General features: G+C 37.8%; 19 non-coding genes across 19 annotated transcripts; all 19 read left to right on the top strand.

The window, feature by feature from the left end:
• The first annotated feature begins 387 nt into the window (after positions 1-387).
• Positions 388-460, top strand: TRNAF-GAA (transfer RNA phenylalanine (anticodon GAA)). The gene has a single exon. It is a non-coding gene; the product is annotated as a tRNA-Phe (tRNA).
• Positions 461-1,273: 813 nt separating this feature from the next.
• Positions 1,274-1,346, top strand: TRNAF-GAA (transfer RNA phenylalanine (anticodon GAA)). Its single transcript has one exon. It is a non-coding gene; the product is annotated as a tRNA-Phe (tRNA).
• Positions 1,347-2,157: 811 nt separating this feature from the next.
• TRNAF-GAA (transfer RNA phenylalanine (anticodon GAA)) lies at positions 2,158-2,230 on the top strand. The gene has a single exon. It is a non-coding gene; the product is annotated as a tRNA-Phe (tRNA).
• Positions 2,231-3,041: 811 nt separating this feature from the next.
• Positions 3,042-3,114, top strand: TRNAF-GAA (transfer RNA phenylalanine (anticodon GAA)). Its single transcript has one exon. It is a non-coding gene; the product is annotated as a tRNA-Phe (tRNA).
• An 813-nt stretch (positions 3,115-3,927) lies between these two features.
• On the top strand, positions 3,928-4,000 carry TRNAF-GAA (transfer RNA phenylalanine (anticodon GAA)). Its single transcript has one exon. It is a non-coding gene; the product is annotated as a tRNA-Phe (tRNA).
• An 811-nt stretch (positions 4,001-4,811) lies between these two features.
• TRNAF-GAA (transfer RNA phenylalanine (anticodon GAA)) lies at positions 4,812-4,884 on the top strand. Its single transcript has one exon. It is a non-coding gene; the product is annotated as a tRNA-Phe (tRNA).
• An 811-nt stretch (positions 4,885-5,695) lies between these two features.
• TRNAF-GAA (transfer RNA phenylalanine (anticodon GAA)) lies at positions 5,696-5,768 on the top strand. Its single transcript has one exon. It is a non-coding gene; the product is annotated as a tRNA-Phe (tRNA).
• An 813-nt stretch (positions 5,769-6,581) lies between these two features.
• On the top strand, positions 6,582-6,654 carry TRNAF-GAA (transfer RNA phenylalanine (anticodon GAA)). The gene has a single exon. It is a non-coding gene; the product is annotated as a tRNA-Phe (tRNA).
• An 811-nt stretch (positions 6,655-7,465) lies between these two features.
• On the top strand, positions 7,466-7,538 carry TRNAF-GAA (transfer RNA phenylalanine (anticodon GAA)). The gene has a single exon. It is a non-coding gene; the product is annotated as a tRNA-Phe (tRNA).
• Positions 7,539-8,349: 811 nt separating this feature from the next.
• Positions 8,350-8,422, top strand: TRNAF-GAA (transfer RNA phenylalanine (anticodon GAA)). Its single transcript has one exon. It is a non-coding gene; the product is annotated as a tRNA-Phe (tRNA).
• An 813-nt stretch (positions 8,423-9,235) lies between these two features.
• TRNAF-GAA (transfer RNA phenylalanine (anticodon GAA)) lies at positions 9,236-9,308 on the top strand. The gene has a single exon. It is a non-coding gene; the product is annotated as a tRNA-Phe (tRNA).
• Positions 9,309-10,119: 811 nt separating this feature from the next.
• TRNAF-GAA (transfer RNA phenylalanine (anticodon GAA)) lies at positions 10,120-10,193 on the top strand. Its single transcript has one exon. It is a non-coding gene; the product is annotated as a tRNA-Phe (tRNA).
• Positions 10,194-11,007: 814 nt separating this feature from the next.
• On the top strand, positions 11,008-11,080 carry TRNAF-GAA (transfer RNA phenylalanine (anticodon GAA)). Its single transcript has one exon. It is a non-coding gene; the product is annotated as a tRNA-Phe (tRNA).
• A 1,699-nt stretch (positions 11,081-12,779) lies between these two features.
• TRNAF-GAA (transfer RNA phenylalanine (anticodon GAA)) lies at positions 12,780-12,852 on the top strand. Its single transcript has one exon. It is a non-coding gene; the product is annotated as a tRNA-Phe (tRNA).
• An 811-nt stretch (positions 12,853-13,663) lies between these two features.
• TRNAF-GAA (transfer RNA phenylalanine (anticodon GAA)) lies at positions 13,664-13,737 on the top strand. Its single transcript has one exon. It is a non-coding gene; the product is annotated as a tRNA-Phe (tRNA).
• Positions 13,738-14,551: 814 nt separating this feature from the next.
• Positions 14,552-14,624, top strand: TRNAF-GAA (transfer RNA phenylalanine (anticodon GAA)). Its single transcript has one exon. It is a non-coding gene; the product is annotated as a tRNA-Phe (tRNA).
• Positions 14,625-15,428: 804 nt separating this feature from the next.
• Positions 15,429-15,502, top strand: TRNAF-GAA (transfer RNA phenylalanine (anticodon GAA)). The gene has a single exon. It is a non-coding gene; the product is annotated as a tRNA-Phe (tRNA).
• An 813-nt stretch (positions 15,503-16,315) lies between these two features.
• On the top strand, positions 16,316-16,388 carry TRNAF-GAA (transfer RNA phenylalanine (anticodon GAA)). The gene has a single exon. It is a non-coding gene; the product is annotated as a tRNA-Phe (tRNA).
• A 1,699-nt stretch (positions 16,389-18,087) lies between these two features.
• TRNAF-GAA (transfer RNA phenylalanine (anticodon GAA)) lies at positions 18,088-18,160 on the top strand. Its single transcript has one exon. It is a non-coding gene; the product is annotated as a tRNA-Phe (tRNA).
• The last annotated feature ends 566 nt before the right edge of the window (positions 18,161-18,726 follow it).

Raw genomic sequence — 18,726 nt, 5'->3', positions numbered from 1 at the left:
GTGGGTTTCCACATGTTTGGGTGTTTGCATTTTGTTACTGAGTAGCAATTCAGCAAAAAGAAATTTAGCAGCAGAAACTTTTATTTTCAGGTTTCGCCCTCTAGAACACTTGATGTTCTTTCAATTTGCCTTATCTTAAACACCAAAAAATACTTTCCAAATGTCAGACGTAGCTGCAATAGCTCATTTGGGAGAGCATTAGACTGAAGATATATAAGTCCCTGGTTCGATCCCGGGTTTCGGCATGTTTAGTAGCTGTATTTTTGTTACAGAATAGCAATTTACCAGCAGAATCTTTCATTATAAGGTGTTGCTCTTCAAGAACACTTGATGCTCTTTTTTTCCCAACCTAAAACCCCAAATACGACTTCACATCTGTCACAATTAGCCGAAATAGCTCAGTTGGGAGAGCGTTAGACTGAAGATCTAAAGGTCCCTGGTTCGATCCCGGGTTTCGGCATATTTAGTTGCTGTTTTCTTTGTTACAGAATAGCAATTTAGCAGCAGAAACTGCCGTGTTCAGGTTCTGGTCTTCAAGAACATTTCATGTTATTACAGTTTGCATTATTATTAGCCCCAATAAAATAATTTCTTATTAGTAGAGCTTGGCGAAATAGCTCAGTTGTGACAACATTAGACTGAAGATCTAAGGGTGTCTTGTTCAATCCTGGGGTTTAGCATGGTTGGGTGTTTGCTTTTGCTACTGAATAGCAATTTAGCAGCAAAAACTGTTGTGTTCAGGTTTTGATCTTGAAAAGCATTTTATGTTATTTCAGTTTGCAAAATCTTTAGCTCCAAAAAAAGACATTCTTATCAGTATAGCTTGCCAAAATAGCTCAGTTGTGAGAGCAATAGACTGAAGACCTTAAAATCCCTAGTACGATCGTGGGTTTCCACATGTTTGGGTGTTTGCAGTTTGTTACTGAGTAGCAATTCAGCAAAAAGAAATTTAGCAGCAGAAACTTTCATTTTCAGGTTTCGCCCTCTAGGACACTTGATGTTTTTTCAGTTTGCCTTATCTTAAACACCAAAAAAGACTTTCTAAACGTCAGACTTACACGCAATAGCTCTTTTGTGAGAGCATTAAACTGAAGATCTAAAGGTCCTGGGTTCGATCCCAGGATTCGGCATGTTTAGTTGCTGTATTTTTGTTACAGAATAGCAATTTACCAGCAGAATCTTTCATTATCAGGTGTTGCTCATCAAGAACACTTAATGCTCTTTTTTTTCCCAGCCTAAAACCCCAAATACGGTTTGACATCTTTCACAATTAGCCGAAATAGCTCAGTTGGGAGAGCGTTAAACTGAAGATCTAAAGGTCCCTGGTTCGATCCTGGGTTTCGGCATATTTAGTTGCTGTTTTTTTGTTACAGAATAGCAATTTAGCAGCAGAAACTGCCGTGTTCAGGTTCTGGTCTTCAAGATCATTTCATGTTATTACAGTTTGCATTATTATTAGCCCCAATAAAAGAATTTCTTATTAGTAGAGCTTGGCGAAATAGCTCAGTTGTGAGAACATTAGACTGAAGATCTAAGGGTGTCTTGTTCAATCCTGGGGTTTAGCATGGTTGGGTGTTTGCTTTTGCTACTGAATAGCAATTTAGCAGCAAAAACTGTTGTTTTCAGTTTTTGATCTTGAAAAACATTTTATGTTATTTCAGTTTGCAAAATCTTTAGCTCCAAAAAAAGACATTCTTATCAGTATAGCTTGCCAAAATAGCTCAGTTGTGAGAGCAATAGACTGAAGACCTTAAAATCCCTAGTACGATCGTGGGTTTCCACATGTTTGGGTGTTTGCATTTTGTTACTGAGTAGCAATTCAGCAAAAAGAAATTTAGCAGCAGGAACTTTCATTTTCAGGTTTCGCCCTCTAGGACACTTGATGTTCTTTCAGTTTGCCTTATCTTAAACACCAAAAAAGACTTTCCAAATGTCAGATGTAGCTGCAATAGCTCATTTGGGAGAGCATTAGACTGAAGATATATAAGTCCCTGGTTCGATCCTGGGTTTCGGCATGTTTAGTAGCTGTATTTTTGTTACAGAATAGCAATTTACCAGCAGAATCTTTCATTATAAGGTGTTGCTCTTCAAGAACACTTGATGCTCTTTTTTTCCCAACCTAAAACCCCAAATACGACTTCACATCTGTCACAATTAGCCGAAATAGCTCAGTTGGGAGAGCGTAAGACTGAAGATCTAAAGGTCCCTGGTTCGATCCCGGGTTTCGGCATGTTTAGTTGCTGTTTTTTTGTTACAGAATAGCAATTTAGCAGCAGAAACTGCCGTGTTCAGGTTCTGGTCTTCAAGATCATTTCATGTTATTACAGTTTGCATTATTATTAGGCCCAATAAAAGAATTTCTTATTAGTAGAGCTTGGCGAAATAGCTTAGTTGTGACAACATTAGACTGAAGATCTAAGGGTGTCTTGTTCAATCCTGGGGTTTAGCATGGTTGGGTGTTTGCTTTTGCTACTGAATAGCAATTTAGCAGCAAAAACTGTTGTTTTCAGTTTTTGATCTTGAAAAACATTTTATGTTATTTCAGTTTGCAAAATCTTTAGCTCCAAAAAAAGACATTCTTATCAGTATAGCTTGCCAAAATAGCTCAGTTGTGAGAGCAATAGACTGAAGACCTTAAAATCCCTAGTACGATCGTGGGTTTCCACATGTTTGGGTGTTTGCATTTTGTTACTGAGTAGCAATTCAGCAAAAAGAAATTTAGCAGCAGAAACGTTTATTTTCAGGTTTCGCCCTCTAGAACACTTGATGTTCTTTCAGTTTGCCTTATCTTAAACACCAAAAAAGACTTTCCAAATGTCAGACGTAGCTGCAATAGCTCATTTGGGAGAGCATTAGACTGAAGATATATAAGTCCCTGGTTCGATCCTGGGTTTCGGCATGTTTAGTAGCTGTATTTTTGTTACAGAATAGCAATTTACCAGCAGAATCTTTCATTATAAGGTGTTGCTCTTCAAGAACACTTGATGCTCTTTTTTTCCCTACCTAAAACCCCAAATACGACTTCACATCTGTCACAATTAGCCGAAATAGCTCAGTTGGGAGAGCGTTAGACTGAAGATCTAAAGGTCCCTGGTTCGATCCCGGGTTTCGGCATATTTAGTTGCTGTTTTCTTTGTTACAGAATAGCAATTTAGCAGCAGAAACTGCCGTGTTCAGGTTCTGGCCTTCAAGAACATTTCATGTTATTACAGTTTGCATTATTATTAGCCCCAATAAAATAATTTCTTATTAGTAGAGCTTGGCGAAATAGCTCAGTTGTGACAACATTAAACTGAAGATCTAAGGGTGTCTTGTTCAATCCTGGGGTTTAGCATGGTTGGGTGTTTGATTTTGCTACTGAATAGCAATTTAGCAGCAAAAACTGTTGTGTTCAGGTTTTGATCTTGAAAAGCATTTTATGTTATTTCAGTTTGCAAAATCTTTAGCTCCAAAAAAAGACATTCTTATCAGTATAGCTTGCCAAAATAGCTCAGTTGTGAGAGCAATAGACTGAAGACCTTAAAATCCCTAGTATGATCGTGGGTTTCCACATGTTTGGGTGTTTGCAGTTTGTTACTGAGTAGCAAATCAGCAAAAAGAAATTTAGCAGCAGAAACTTTCAATTTCAGGTTTCGCCCTCTAGGACACTTGATGTTCTTTCAGTTTGCCTTATCTTAAACACCAAAAAAGACTTTCTAAACATCAGACTTACACGCAATAGCTCTTTTGTGAGAGCATTAAACTGAAGATCTAAAGGTCCTGGGTTCGATCCCAGGATTCGGCATGTTTAGTTGCTGTATTTTTGTTACAGAATAGCAATTTACCAGCAGAATCTTTCATTATCAGGTGTTGTTCATCAAGAACACTTAATGCTCTTTTTTTTCCCAGCCTAAAACCCCAAATACGGTTTGACATCTTTCACAATTAGCCGAAATAGCTCAGTTGGGAGAGCGTTAGACTGAAGATCTAAAGGTCCCTGGTTCGATCCTGGGTTTCGGCATATTTAGTTGCTGTTTTTTTGTTACAGAATAGCAATTTAGCAGCAGAAACTGCCGTGTTCAGGTTCTGGTCTTCAAGATCATTTCATGTTATTACAGTTTGCATTATTATTAGCCCCAATAAAAGAATTTCTTATTAGTAGAGCTTGGCGAAATAGCTCAGTTGTGAGAACATTAGACTGAAGATCTAAGGGTGTCTTGTTCAATCCTGGGGTTTAGCATGGTTGGGTGTTTGCTTTTGCTACTGAAATGCAATTTAGCAGCAAATACTGTTGTTTTCAGTTTTTGATCTTGAAAAACATTTTATGTTATTTCAGTTTGCAAAATCTTTAGCTCCAAAAAAAGACATTCTTATCAGTATAGCTTGCCAAAATAGCTCAGTTGTGAGAGCAATAGACTGAAGACCTTAAAATCCCTAGTACGATCGTGGGTTTCCACATGTTTGGGTGTTTGCATTTTGTTACTGAGTAGCAATTCAGCAAAAAGAAATTTAGCAGCAGGAACTTTCATTTTCAGGTTTCGCCCTCTAGGACACTTGATGTTCTTTCAGTTTGCCTTATCTTAAACACCAAAAAAGACTTTCCAAATGTCAGACGTAGCTGCAATAGCTCATTTGGGAGAGCATTAGACTGAAGATCTATAAGTCCCTGGTTCGATCCTGGGTTTCGGCATGTTTAGTAGCTGTATTTTTGTTACAGAATAGCTATTTACCAGCAGAATCTTTCATTATAAGGTGTTGCTCTTCAAGAACACTTGATGCTCTTTTTTTCCCAACCTAAAACCCCAAATACGACTTCACATCTGTCAAAATTAGCCGAAATAGCTCAGTTGGGAGAGCGTTAAACTGAAGATCTAAAGGTCCCTGGTTCGATCCCGGGTTTCGGCATGTTTAGTTGCTGTTTTTTTGTTACAGAATAGCAATTTAGCAGCAGAAACTGCCGTGTTCAGGTTCTGGTCTTCAAGATCATTTCATGTTATTACAGTTTGCATTATTATTAGGCCCAATAAAAGAATTTCTTATTAGTAGAGCTTGGCGAAATAGCTCAGTTGTGACAACATTAGACTGAAGATCTAAGGGTGTCTTGTTCAATCCTGGGGTTTAGCATGGTTGGGTGTTTGCTTTTGCTACTGAATAGCAATTTAGCAGCAAAAACTGTTGTTTTCAGTTTTTGATCTTGAAAAACATTTTATGTTATTTCAGTTTGCAAAATCTTTAGCTCCAAAAAAAGACATTCTTATCAGTATAGCTTGCCAAAATAGCTCAGTTGTGAGAGCTATAGACTGAAGACCTTAAAATCCCTAGTACGATCGTGGGTTTCCACATGTTTGGGTGTTTGCATTTTGTTACTGAGTAGCAATTCAGCAAAAAGAAATTTAGCAGCAGAAACGTTTATTTTCAGGTTTCGCCCTCTAGAACACTTGATGTTCTTTCAGTTTGCCTTATCTTAAACACCAAAAAAGACTTTCCAAATGTCAGACGTAGCTGCAATAGCTCATTTGGGAGAGCATTAGACTGAAGATATATAAGTCCCTGGTTCGATCCCGGGTTTCGGCATGTTTAGTAGCTGTATTTTTGTTACAGAATAGCAATTTACCAGCAGAATCTTTCATTATAAGGTGTTGCTCTTCAAGAACACTTGATGCTCTTTTTTTCCCTACCTAAAACCCCAAATACGACTTCACATCTGTCACAATTAGCCGAAATAGCTCAGTTGGGAGAGCGTTAGACTGAAGATCTAAAGGTCCCTGGTTCGATCCCGGGTTTCGGCATATTTAGTTGCTGTTTTCTTTGTTACAGAATAGCAATTTAGCAGCAGAAACTGCCGTGTTCAGGTTCTGGCCTTCAAGAACATTTCATGTTATTACAGTTTGCATTATTATTAGCCCCAATAAAATAATTTCTTATTAGTAGAGCTTGGCGAAATAGCTCAGTTGTGACAACATTAAACTGAAGATCTAAGGGTGTCTTGTTCAATCCTGGGGTTTAGCATGGTTGGGTGTTTGATTTTGCTACTGAATAGCAATTTAGCAGCAAAAACTGTTGTGTTCAGGTTTTGATCTTGAAAAGCATTTTATGTTATTTCAGTTTGCAAAATCTTTAGCTCCAAAAAAAGACATTCTTATCAGTATAGCTTGCCAAAATAGCTCAGTTGTGAGAGCAATAGACTGAAGACCTTAAAATCCCTAGTATGATCGTGGGTTTCCACATGTTTGGGTGTTTGCAGTTTGTTACTGAGTAGCAAATCAGCAAAAAGAAATTTAGCAGCAGAAACTTTCAATTTCAGGTTTCGCCCTCTAGGACACTTGATGTTCTTTCAGTTTGCCTTATCTTAAACACCAAAAAAGACTTTCTAAACATCAGACTTACACGCAATAGCTCTTTTGTGAGAGCATTAAACTGAAGATCTAAAGGTCCTGGGTTCGATCCCAGGATTCGGCATGTTTAGTTGCTGTATTTTTGTTACAGAATAGCAATTTACCAGCAGAATCTTTCATTATCAGGTGTTGTTCATCAAGAACACTTAATGCTCTTTTTTTTCCCAGCCTAAAACCCCAAATACGGTTTGACATCTTTCACAATTAGCCGAAATAGCTCAGTTGGGAGAGCGTTAGACTGAAGATCTAAAGGTCCCTGGTTCGATCCTGGGTTTCGGCATATTTAGTTGCTGTTTTTTTGTTACAGAATAGCAATTTAGCAGCAGAAACTGCCGTGTTCAGGTTCTGGTCTTCAAGATCATTTCATGTTATTACAGTTTGCATTATTATTAGCCCCAATAAAAGAATTTCTTATTAGTAGAGCTTGGCGAAATAGCTCAGTTGTGAGAACATTAGACTGAAGATCTAAGGGTGTCTTGTTCAATCCTGGGGTTTAGCATGGTTGGGTGTTTGCTTTTGCTACTGAAATGCAATTTAGCAGCAAATACTGTTGTTTTCAGTTTTTGATCTTGAAAAACATTTTATGTTATTTCAGTTTGCAAAATCTTTAGCTCCAAAAAAAGACATTCTTATCAGTATAGCTTGCCAAAATAGCTCAGTTGTGAGAGCAATAGACTGAAGACCTTAAAATCCCTAGTACGATCGTGGGTTTCCACATGTTTGGGTGTTTGCATTTTGTTACTGAGTAGCAATTCAGCAAAAAGAAATTTAGCAGCAGGAACTTTCATTTTCAGGTTTCGCCCTCTAGGACACTTGATGTTATTTCAGTTTGCCTTATCTTAAACACCAAAAAAGACTTTCCAAATGTCAGACGTAGCTGCAATAGCTCATTTGGGAGAGCATTAGACTGAAGATCTATAAGTCCCTGGTTCGATCCTGGGTTTCGGCATGTTTAGTAGCTGTATTTTTGTTACAGAATAGCTATTTACCAGCAGAATCTTTCATTATAAGGTGTTGCTCTTCAAGAACACTTGATGCTCTTTTTTTCCCAACCTAAAACCCCAAATACGACTTCACATCTGTCAAAATTAGCCGAAATAGCTCAGTTGGGAGAGCGTTAGACTGAAGATCTAAAGGTCCCTGGTTCGATCCCGGGTTTCGGCATGTTTAGTTGCTGTTTTTTTGTTACAGAATAGCAATTTAGCAGCAGAAACTGCCGTGTTCAGGTTCTGGTCTTCAAGATCATTTCATGTTATTACAGTTTGCATTATTATTAGGCCCAATAAAAGAATTTCTTATTAGTAGAGCTTGGCGAAATAGCTCAGTTGTGACAACATTAGACTGAAGATCTAAGGGTGTCTTGTTCAATCCTGGGGTTTAGCATGGTTGGGTGTTTGCTTTTGCTACTGAATAGCAATTTAGCAGCAAAAACTGTTGTTTTCAGTTTTTGATCTTGAAAAACATTTTATGTTATTTCAGTTTGCAAAATCTTTAGCTCCAAAAAAAGACATTCTTATCAGTATAGCTTGCCAAAATAGCTCAGTTGTGAGAGCTATAGACTGAAGACCTTAAAATCCCTAGTACGATCGTGGGTTTCCACATGTTTGGGTGTTTGCATTTTGTTACTGAGTTGCAATTCAGCAAAAAGAAATTTAGCAGCAGAAACGTTTATTTTCAGGTTTCGCCCTCTAGAACACTTGATGTTCTTTCAGTTTGCCTTATCTTAAACACCAAAAAAGACTTTCCAAATGTCAGACGTAGCTGCAATAGCTCATTTGGGAGAGCATTAGACTGAAGATATATAAGTCCCTGGTTCGATCCCTGGTTTCGGCATGTTTAGTAGCTGTATTTTTGTTACAGAATAGCAATTTACCAGCAGAATCTTTCATTATAAGGTGTTGCTCTTCAAGAACACTTGATGCTCTTTTTTTCCCTACCTAAAACCCCAAATACGACTTCACATCTGTCACAATTAGCCGAAATAGCTCAGTTGGGAGAGCGTTAGACTGAAGATCTAAAGGTCCCTGGTTCGATCCCGGGTTTCGGCATATTTAGTTGCTGTTTTCTTTGTTACAGAATAGCAATTTAGCAGCAGAAACTGCCGTGTTCAGGTTCTGGTCTTCAAGAACATTTCATGTTATTACAGTTTGCATTATTATTAGCCCCAATAAAATAATTTCTTATTAGTAGAGCTTGGCGAAATAGCTCAGTTGTGACAACATTAGACTGAAGATCTAAGGGTGTCTTGTTCAATCCTGGGGTTTAGCATGGTTGGGTGTTTGCTTTTGCTACTGAATAGCAATTTAGCAGCAAAAACTGTTGTGTTCAGGTTTTGATCTTGAAAAGCATTTTATGTTATTTCAGTTTGCAAAATCTTTAGCTCCAAAAAAAGACATTCTTATCAGTATAGCTTGCCAAAATAGCTCAGTTGTGAGAGCAATAGACTGAAGACCTTAAAATCCCTAGTACGATCGTGGGTTTCCACATGTTTGGGTGTTTGCAGTTTGTTACTGAGTAGCAATTCAGCAAAAAGAAATTTAGCAGCAGAAACTTTCATTTTCAGGTTTCGCCCTCTAGGACACTTGATGTTCTTTCAGTTTGCCTTATCTTAAACACCAAAAAAGACTTTCTAAACGTCAGACTTACACGCAATAGCTCTTTTGTGAGAGCATTAAACTGAAGATCTAAAGGTCCTTGGTTCGATCCCAGGATTCGGCATGTTTAGTTGCTGTATTTTTGTTACAGAATAGCAATTTACCAGCAGAATCTTTCATTATCAGGTGTTGTTCATCAAGAACACTTAATGCTCTTTTTTTTCCCAGCCTAAAACCCCAAATACGGCTTGACATCTTTCACAATTAGCTGAAATAGCTCAGTTGGGAGAGCGTTAGACTGAAGATCTAAAGGTCCCTGGTTCGATCCCGGGTTTTGGCATATTTAGTTGCTGTTTTTTTGTTACAGAATAGCAATTTAGCAGCAGAAACTGCCGTGTTCAGGTTCTGGTCTTCAAGATCATTTCATGTTATTACAGTTTGCATTATTATTAGCCCCAGTAAAAGAATTTCTTATTAGTAGAGCTTGGCGAAATAGCTCAGTTGTGAGAACATTAGACTGAAGATCTAAGGGTGTCTTGTTCAATCCTGGGGTTTAGCATGGTTGGGTGTTTGCTTTTGCTACTGAATAGCAATTTAGCAGCAAAAACTGTTGTTTTCAGTTTTTGATCTTGAAAAACATTTTATGTTATTTCAGTTTGCAAAATCTTTAGCTCCAAAAAAAGACTTTCTTATCAGTATAGCTTGCCAAAATAGCTCAGTTGTGAGAGCAATAGACTGAAGACCTTAAAATCCCTAGTACGATCGTGGGTTTCCACATGTTTGGGTGTTTGCATTTTGTTACTGAGTAGCAATTCAGCAAAAAGAAATTTAGCAGCAGAAACGTTTATTTTCAGGTTTCGCCCTCTAGGACACTTGATGTTCTTTCAGTTTGCCTTATCTTAAACACCAAAAAAGACTTTCCAAATGTCAGACGTAGCTGCAATAGCTCATTTGGAAGAGCATTAGATTGAAGATCTATAAGTCCCTGGTTCGATCCCGGGTTTCGGGATGTAAAGTAGCTGTATTTTTGTTACAGAATAGCAATTTACCAGCAGAATCTTTAATTATCAGGTGTTGCTCTTCAAGAACACTTGATGCTCTTTTTTTCCCAACCTAAAACCCCAAATACGACTTAACATCTGTCACAATTAGCCGAAATAACTCAGTTGGGAGAGCATTAGACTGAAGAACTAAAGGGTCCCTGGTTCGATCCCGGGTTTCGGCATATTGAGTTGCTGTTTCTTTTGTTACAGAATAGCAATTTAGCAGCAGAAACTGCCGTGTTCAGGTTCTGGTCTTCAAGAACATTTCATGTTATTACAGTTTGCATTATTATTAGCCCCAATAAAATAATTTCTTATTAGTTGAGCTTGGCGAAATAGCTCAGTTGTGACAACATTAGACTGAAGATCTAAGGGTGTCTTGTTCAATCCTGGGGTTTAGCATGGTTGGGTGTTTGCTATTGCTACTGAATAGCAATTTAGCAGCAAAAACTGTTGTGTTCAGGTTTTGATCTTGAAAAGCATTTTATGTTATTTCAGTTTGCAAAATCTTTAGCTCCTAAAAAAAGACATTCTTATCAGTATAGCTTGCCAAAATAGCTCAGTTGTGAGAGCAATAGACTGAAGACCTTAAAATCCCTAGTACGATCGTGGGTTTCCACATGTTTGGGTGTTTGCAGTTTGTTACTGAGTAGCAATTCAGCAAAAAGAAATTTAGCAGCAGAAACTTTCATTATCAGGTTTCGCCCTCTAGGACACTTGATGTTCTTTCAGTTTGCCTTATCTTAAACACCAAAAAAGACTTTCTAAACGTCAGACTTACACGCAATAGCTCTTTTGTGAGAGCATTAAACTGAAGATCTAAAGGTCCTGGGTTCGATCCCAGGATTCGGCATATTTAGTTGCGGTATTTTTGTTACAGAATAGCAATTTACCAGCAGAATCTTTCATTATCAGGTGTTGTTCATCAAGAACACTTAATGCTCTTTTTTTTCCCAGCCTAAAAACCCAAATACGGCTTGACATCTTTCACAATTAGCCGAAATAGCTCAGTTGGGAGAGAGTTAGACTGAAGATCTAAAGGTCCCTGGTTCGATCCTGGGTTTTGGCATATTTAGTTGCTGTTTTTTGTTACAGAATAGCAATTTAGCAGCAGAAACTGCCGTGTTCAGGTTCTGGTCTTCAAGATCATTTCATGTTATTACAGTTTGCATTATTATTAGCCCCAATAAAAGAATTTCTTATTAGTAGAGCTTGGCGAAATAGCTCAGTTGTGAGAACATTAGACTGAAGATCTAAGGGTGTCTTGTTCAATCCTGGGGTTTAGCATGGTTGGGTGTTTGCTTTTGCTACTGAATAGCAATTTAGCAGCAAAAACTGTTGTTTTCAGTTTTTGATCTTGAAAAACATTTTATGTTATTTCAGTTTGCAAAATCTTTAGCTCCAAAAAAAGACTTTCTTATCAGTATAGCTTGCCAAAATAGCTCAGTTGTGAGAGCAATAGACTGAAGACCTTAAAATCCCTAGTACGATCGTGGGTTTCCACATGTTTGGGTGTTTGCATTTTGTTACTGAGTAGCAATTCAGCAAAAAGAAATTTAGCAGCAGAAACGTTTATTTTCAGGTTTCGCCCTCTAGGACACTTGATGTTCTTTCAGTTTGCCTTATCTTAAACACCAAAAAAGACTTTCCAAATGTCAGACGTAGCTGCAATAGCTCATTTGGGAGAGCATTAGACTGAAGATCTATAAGTCCCGGGTTCGATCCCGGGTTTCGGGCATGTTTAGTAGCTGTATTTTTGTTACAGAATAGCAATTTACCAGCAGAATCTTTCATTATCAGGTGTTGCTCTTCAAGAACACTTGATTCTCTTTTTTTCCCAACCTAAAACCCCAAATACGACTTCACATCTGTCACAATTAGCCGAAATAACTCAGTTGGGAGAGCATTAGACTGAAGAACTAAAGGGTCCCTGGTTCGATCCTGGGTTTCGGCATATTGAGTTGCTGTTTCTTTTGTTACAGAATAGCAATTTAGCAGCAGAAACTGCCGTGTTCAGGTTCTGGTCTTCAAGAACATTTCATGTTATTACAGTTTGCATTATTATTAGCCCCAATAAAATAATTTCTTATTAGTTGAGCTTGGCGAAATAGCTCAGTTGTGACAACATTAGACTGAAGATCTAAGGGTGTCTTGTTCAATCCTGGGGTTTAGCATGGTTGGGTGTTTGCTATTGCTACTGAATAGCAATTTAGCAGCAAAAACTGTTGTGTTCAGGTTTTGATCTTGAAAAGCATTTTATGTTATTTCAGTTTGCAAAATCTTTAGCTCCTAAAAAAAGACATTCTTCTCAGTGTAGCTTGGCAAAATAGCTCAGTTGTGAGAGCAATAGACTGAAGACCTTAAAATCCCTAGTACGATCGTGGGTTTCCACATGTTTGGGTGTTTGCAGTTTGTTACTGAGTAGCAATTCAGCAAAAAGAAATTTAGCAGCAGAAACTTTCATTTTCAGGTTTCGCCCTCTAGGACACTTGATGTTCTTTCAGTTTGCCTTATCTTAAACACCAAAAAAGACTTTCTAAACGTCAGACTTACACGCAATAGCTCTTTTGTGAGAGCATTAAACTGAAGATCTAAAGGTCCTGGGTTCGATCCCAGGATTCGGCATATTTAGTTGCGGTATTTTTGTTACAGAATAGCAATTTACCAGCAGAATCTTTCATTATCAGGTGTTGTTCATCAAGAACACTTAATGCTCTTTTTTTCCCCAGCCTAAAACCCCAAATACGGCTTGACATCTGTCACAATTAGCCGAAATAGCTCAGTTGGGAGAGAGTTAGACTGAAGATCTAAAGATCACTGGTTCGATCCCGGGTTTTGGCATATTTAGTTGCTGTTTTTTTGTTACAGAATAGCAATTTAGCAGCAGAAACTGCCGTGTTCAGGTTCTGGTCTTCAAGATCATTTCATGTTATTACAGTTTGCATTATTATTAGCCCCAATAAAAGAATTTCTTATTAGTAGAGCTTGGCGAAATAGCTCAGTTGTGAGAACATTAGACTGAAGATCTAAGGGTGTCTTGTTCAATCCTGGGGTTTAGCATGGTTGGGTGTTTGCTTTTGCTACTGAATAGCAATTTAGCAGCAAAAACTGTTGTTTTCAGTTTTTGATCTTGAAAAACATTTTATGTTATTTCAGTTTGCAAAATCTTTAGCTCCAAAAAAAGACTTTCTTATCAGTATAGCTTGCCAAAATAGCTCAGTTGTGAGAGCAATAGACTGAAGACCTTAAAATCCCTAGTACGATCGTGGGTTTCCACATGTTTGGGTGTTTGCATTTTGTTACTGAGTAGCAATTCAGCAAAAAGAAATTTAGCAGCAGAAACGTTTATTTTCAGGTTTCGCCCTCTAGGACACTTGATGTTCTTTCAGTTTGCCTTATCTTAAACACCAAAAAAGACTTTCCAAATGTCAGACGTAGCTGCAATAGCTCATTTGGGAGAGCATTAGACTGAAGATCTATAAGTCCCTGCTTCGATCCCGGGTTTCGGCATGTTTAGTAGCTGTATTTTTGTTACAGAATAGCAATTTACCTGCAGAATCTTTCATTATCAGGTGTTGCTCTTCATGAACACGTGATGCTCTTTTTTTCCCAACCTAAAACCCCAAATACGACTTCACATCTGTCACAATTAGCCGAAATAACTCAGTTGGGAGAGCGTTAGACTGAAGAACTAAAGGGTCCCTGGTTCGATCCCGGGTTTTGGCATATTTAGTTGCTGTTTTTATTGTTACAGAATAGCAATTTAGCAGCAGAAACTGCCGTGTTCAGGTTCTGGTCTTCAAGAACATTTCATGTTATTACAGTTTGCATTATTATTAGCCCCAATAAAATAATTTCTTATTAGTAGAGCTTGGCGAAATAGCTCAGTTGTGACAACATTAGACTGAAGATCTAAGGGTGTCTTGTTCAATCCTGGGGTTTAGCATGGTTGGGTGTTTGCTATTGCTACTGAATAGCAATTTAGCAGCAAAAACTGTTGTGTTCAGGTTTTGATCTTGAAAAGCATTTTATGTTATTTCAGTTTGCAAAATCTTTAGCTCCTAAAAAAAGACATTCTTATCAGTATAGCTTGCCAAAATAGCTCAGTTGTGAGAGCAATAGACTGAAGACCTTAAAATCCCTAGTACGATCGTGGGTTTCCACATGTTTGGGTGTTTGCAATTTGTTACTGAGTAGCAATTCAGCAAAAAGAAATTAAGCAGCAGAAACTTTCATTTTCAGGTATCGCCCTCTAGGACACTTGATGTTCTTTCAGTTTGCCTTATCTTAAACACCAAAAAAGACTTTCTAAACGTCAGACTTACACGCAATAGCTCTTTTGTGAGAGCATTAAACTGAAGATCTAAAGGTCCTGGGTTCGATCCCAGGATTCGGCATATTTAGTTGCGGTATTTTTGTTACAGAATAGCAATTTACCAGCAGAATCTTTCATTATCAGGTGTTGTTCATCAAGAACACTTAATGCTCTTTTTTTTCCCAGCCTAAAACCCCAAATACGGCTTGACATCTTTCACAATTAGCTGAAATAGCTCAGTTGGGAGAGCGTTAGACTGAAGATCTAAAGGTCCCTGGTTCGATCCCGGGTTTTGGCATATTTAGTTGCTGTTTTTTTGTTACAGAATAGCAATTTAGCAGCAGAAACTGCCGTGTTCAGGTTCTGGTCTTCAAGATCATTTCATGTTATTACAGTTTGCATTATTATTAGCCCCAGTAAAAGAATTTCTTATTAGTAGAGCTTGGCGAAATAGCTCAGTTGTGAGAACATTAGACTGAAGATCTAAGGGTGTCTTGTTCAATCCTGGGGTTTAGCATGGTTGGGTGTTTGCTTTTGCTACTGAATAGCAATTTAGCAGCAAAAACTGTTGTTTTCAGTTTTTGATCTTGAAAAACATTTTATGTTATTTCAGTTTGCAAAATCTTTAGCTCCAAAAAAAGACTTTCTTATCAGTATAGCTTGCCAAAATAGCTCAGTTGTGAGAGCAATAGACTGAAGACCTTAAAATCCCTAGTACGATCGTGGGTTTCCACATGTTTGGGTGTTTGCATTTTGTTACTGAGTAGCAATTCAGCAAAAAGAAATTTAGCAGCAGAAACGTTTATTTTCAGGTTTCGCCCTCTAGGACACTTGATGTTCTTTCAGTTTGCCTTATCTTAAACACCAAAAAAGACTTTCCAAATGTCAGACGTAGCTGCAATAGCTCATTTGGAAGAGCATTAGATTGAAGATCTATAAGTCCCTGGTTCGGTTTCGGGATGTAAAGTAGCTGTATTTTTGTTACAGAATAGCAATTTACCAGCAGAATCTTTAATTATCAGGTGTTGCTCTTCAAGAACACTTGATGCTCTTTTTTTCCCAACCTAAAACCCCAAATACGACTTAACTACTGTCACAATTAGCCGAAATAACTCAGTTGGGAGAGCATTAGACTGAAGAACTAAAGGGTCCCTGGTTCGATCCCGGGTTTCGGCATATTGAGTTGCTGTTTCTTTTGTTACAGAATAGCAATTTAGCAGCAGAAACTGCCGTGTTCAGGTTCTGGTCTTCAAGAACATTTCATGTTATTACAGTTTGCATTATTATTAGCCCCAATAAAATAATTTCTTATTAGTTGAGCTTGGCGAAATAGCTCAGTTGTGACAACATTAGACTGAAGATCTAAGGGTGTCTTGTTCAATCCTGGGGTTTAGCATGGTTGGGTGTTTGCTATTGCTACTGAATAGCAATTTAGCAGCAAAAACTGTTGTGTTCAGGTTTTGATCTTGAAAAGCATTTTATGTTATTTCAGTTTGCAAAATCTTTAGCTCCTAAAAAAAGACATTCTTATCAGTATAGCTTGCCAAAATAGCTCAGTTGTGAGAGCAATAGACTGAAGACCTTAAAATCCCTAGTACGATCGTGGGTTTCCACATGTTTGGGTGTTTGCAGTTTGTTACTGAGTAGCAATTCAGCAAAAAGAAATTTAGCAGCAGAAACTTTCATTATCAGGTTTCGCCCTCTAGGACACTTGATGTTCTTTCAGTTTGCCTTATCTTAAACACCAAAAAAGACTTTCTAAACGTCAGACTTACACGCAATAGCTCATTTGGGAGAGCATTAGACTGAAGATCTATAAGTCCCTGGTTCGATCCTGGGTTTCGGCATGTTTAGTAGCTGTATTTTTGTTACAGAATAGCAATTTACCAGCAGAATCTTTCATTATAAGGTATTGCTCTTCAAGAACACTTGATGCTCTTTTTTTTCCAACCTAAAACCCCAAATACGACTTCACATCTGTCACAATTAGCCGAAATAGCTCAGTTGGGAGAGAGTTAGACTGAAGATCTAAAGGTCCCTGGTTCGATCCCGGGTTTTGGCATATTTAGTTGCTGTTTTTTGTTACAGAATAGCAATTTAGCAGCAGAAACTGCCGTGTTCAGGTTCTGGTCTTCAAGATCATTTCATGTTATTACAGTTTGCATTATTATTAGCCCCAATAAAAGAATTTCTTATTAGTAGAGCTTGGCGAAATAGCTCAGTTGTGAGAACATTAGACTGAAGATCTAAGGGTGTCTTGTTCAATCCTGGGGTTTAGCATGGTTGGGTGTTTGCTTTTGCTACTGAATAGCAATTTAGCAGCAAAAACTGTTGTTTTCAGTTTTTGATCTTGAAAAACATTTTATGTTATTTCAGTTTGCAAAATCTTTAGCTCCAAAAAAAGACTTTCTTATCAGTATAGCTTGCCAAAATAGCTCAGTTGTGAGAGCAATAGACTGAAGACCTTAAAATCCCTAGTACGATCGTGGGTTTCCACATGTTTGGGTGTTTGCATTTTGTTACTGAGTAGCAATTCAGCAAAAAGAAATTTAGCAGCAGAAACGTTTATTTTCAGGTTTCGCCCTCTAGGACACTTGATGTTCTTTCAGTTTGCCTTATCTTAAACACAAAAAAGACTTTCCAAATGTCAGACGTAGCTGCAATAGCTCATTTGGGAGAGCATTAGACTGAAGATCTATAAGTCCCGGGTTCGATCCCGGGTTTCGGGCATGTTTAGTAGCTGTATTTTTGTTACAGAATAGCAATTTACCAGCAGAATCTTTCATTATCAGGTGTTGCTCTTCAAGAACACTTGATTCTCTTTTTTTCCCAACCTAAAACCCCAAATACGACTTCACATCTGTCACAATTAGCCGAAATAACTCAGTTGGGAGAGCATTAGACTGAAGAACTAAAGGGTCCCTGGTTCGATCCTGGGTTTCGGCATATTGAGTTGCTGTTTCTTTTGTTACAGAATAGCAATTTAGCAGCAGAAACTGCCGTGTTCAGGTTCTGGTCTTCAAGAACATTTCATGTTATTACAGTTTGCATTATTATTAGCCCCAATAAAATAATTTCTTATTAGTTGAGCTTGGCGAAATAGCTCAGTTGTGACAACATTAGACTGAAGATCTAAGGGTGTCTTGTTCAATCCTGGGGTTTAGCATGGTTGGGTGTTTGCTATTGCTACTGAATAGCAATTTAGCAGCAAAAACTGTTGTGTTCAGGTTTTGATCTTGAAAAGCATTTTATGTTATTTCAGTTTGCAAAATCTTTAGCTCCTAAAAAAAGACATTCTTCTCAGTGTAGCTTGGCAAAATAGCTCAGTTGTGAGAGCAATAGACTGAAGACCTTAAAATCCCTAGTACGATCGTGGGTTTCCACATGTTTGGGTGTTTGCAGTTTGTTACTGAGTAGCAATTCAGCAAAAAGAAATTTAGCAGCAGAAACTTTCATTTTCAGGTTTCGCCCTCTAGGACACTTGATGTTCTTTCAGTTTGCCTTATCTTAAACACCAAAAAAGACTTTCTAAACGTCAGACTTACACGCAATAGCTCTTTTGTGAGAGCATTAAACTGAAGATCTAAAGGTCCTGGGTTCGATCCCAGGATTCGGCATATTTAGTTGCGGTATTTTTGTTACAGAATAGCAATTTACCAGCAGAATCTTTCATTATCAGGTGTTGTTCATCAAGAACACTTAATGCTCTTTTTTTTTCCCAGCCTAAAACCCCAAATACGGCTTGACATCTTTCACAATTAGCCGAAATAGCTCAGTTGGGAGAGAGTTAGACTGAAGATCTAAAGATCACTGGTTCGATCCCGGGTTTTGGCATATTTAGTTGCTGTTTTTTTGTTACAGAATAGCAATTTAGCAGCAGAAACTGCCGTGTTCAGGTTCTGGTCTTCAAGATCATTTCATGTTATTACAGTTTGCATTATTATTAGCCCCAATAAAAGAATTTCTTATTAGTAGAGCTTGGCGAAATAGCTCAGTTGTGAGAACATTAGACTGAAGATCTAAGGGTGTCTTGTTCAATCCTGGGGTTTAGCATGGTTGGGTGTTTGCTTTTGCTACTGAATAGCAATTTAGCAGCAAAAACTGTTGTTTTCAGTTTTTGATCTTGAAAAACATTTTATGTTATTTCAGTTTGCAAAATCTTTAGCTCCAAAAAAAGACTTTCTTATCAGTATAGCTTGCCAAAATAGCTCAGTTGTGAGAGCAATAGACTGAAGACCTTAAAATCCCTAGTACGATCGTGGGTTTCCACATGTTTGGGTGTTTGCATTTTGTTACTGAGTAGCAATTCAGCAAAAAGAAATTTAGCAGCAGAAACGTTTATTTTCAGGTTTCGCCCTCTAGGACACTTGATGTTCTTTCAGTTTGCCTTATCTTAAACA

The sequence above is a fragment of the Pseudophryne corroboree genome, chromosome 4, assembly GCF_028390025.1.
Source record: "Pseudophryne corroboree isolate aPseCor3 chromosome 4, aPseCor3.hap2, whole genome shotgun sequence".
Lineage (NCBI taxonomy): Eukaryota > Metazoa > Chordata > Amphibia > Anura > Myobatrachidae > Pseudophryne > Pseudophryne corroboree.
The sequence above is the reverse complement of the archived record's forward strand: the minus strand, read 5'-3'. Positions and strand labels throughout refer to the sequence as shown.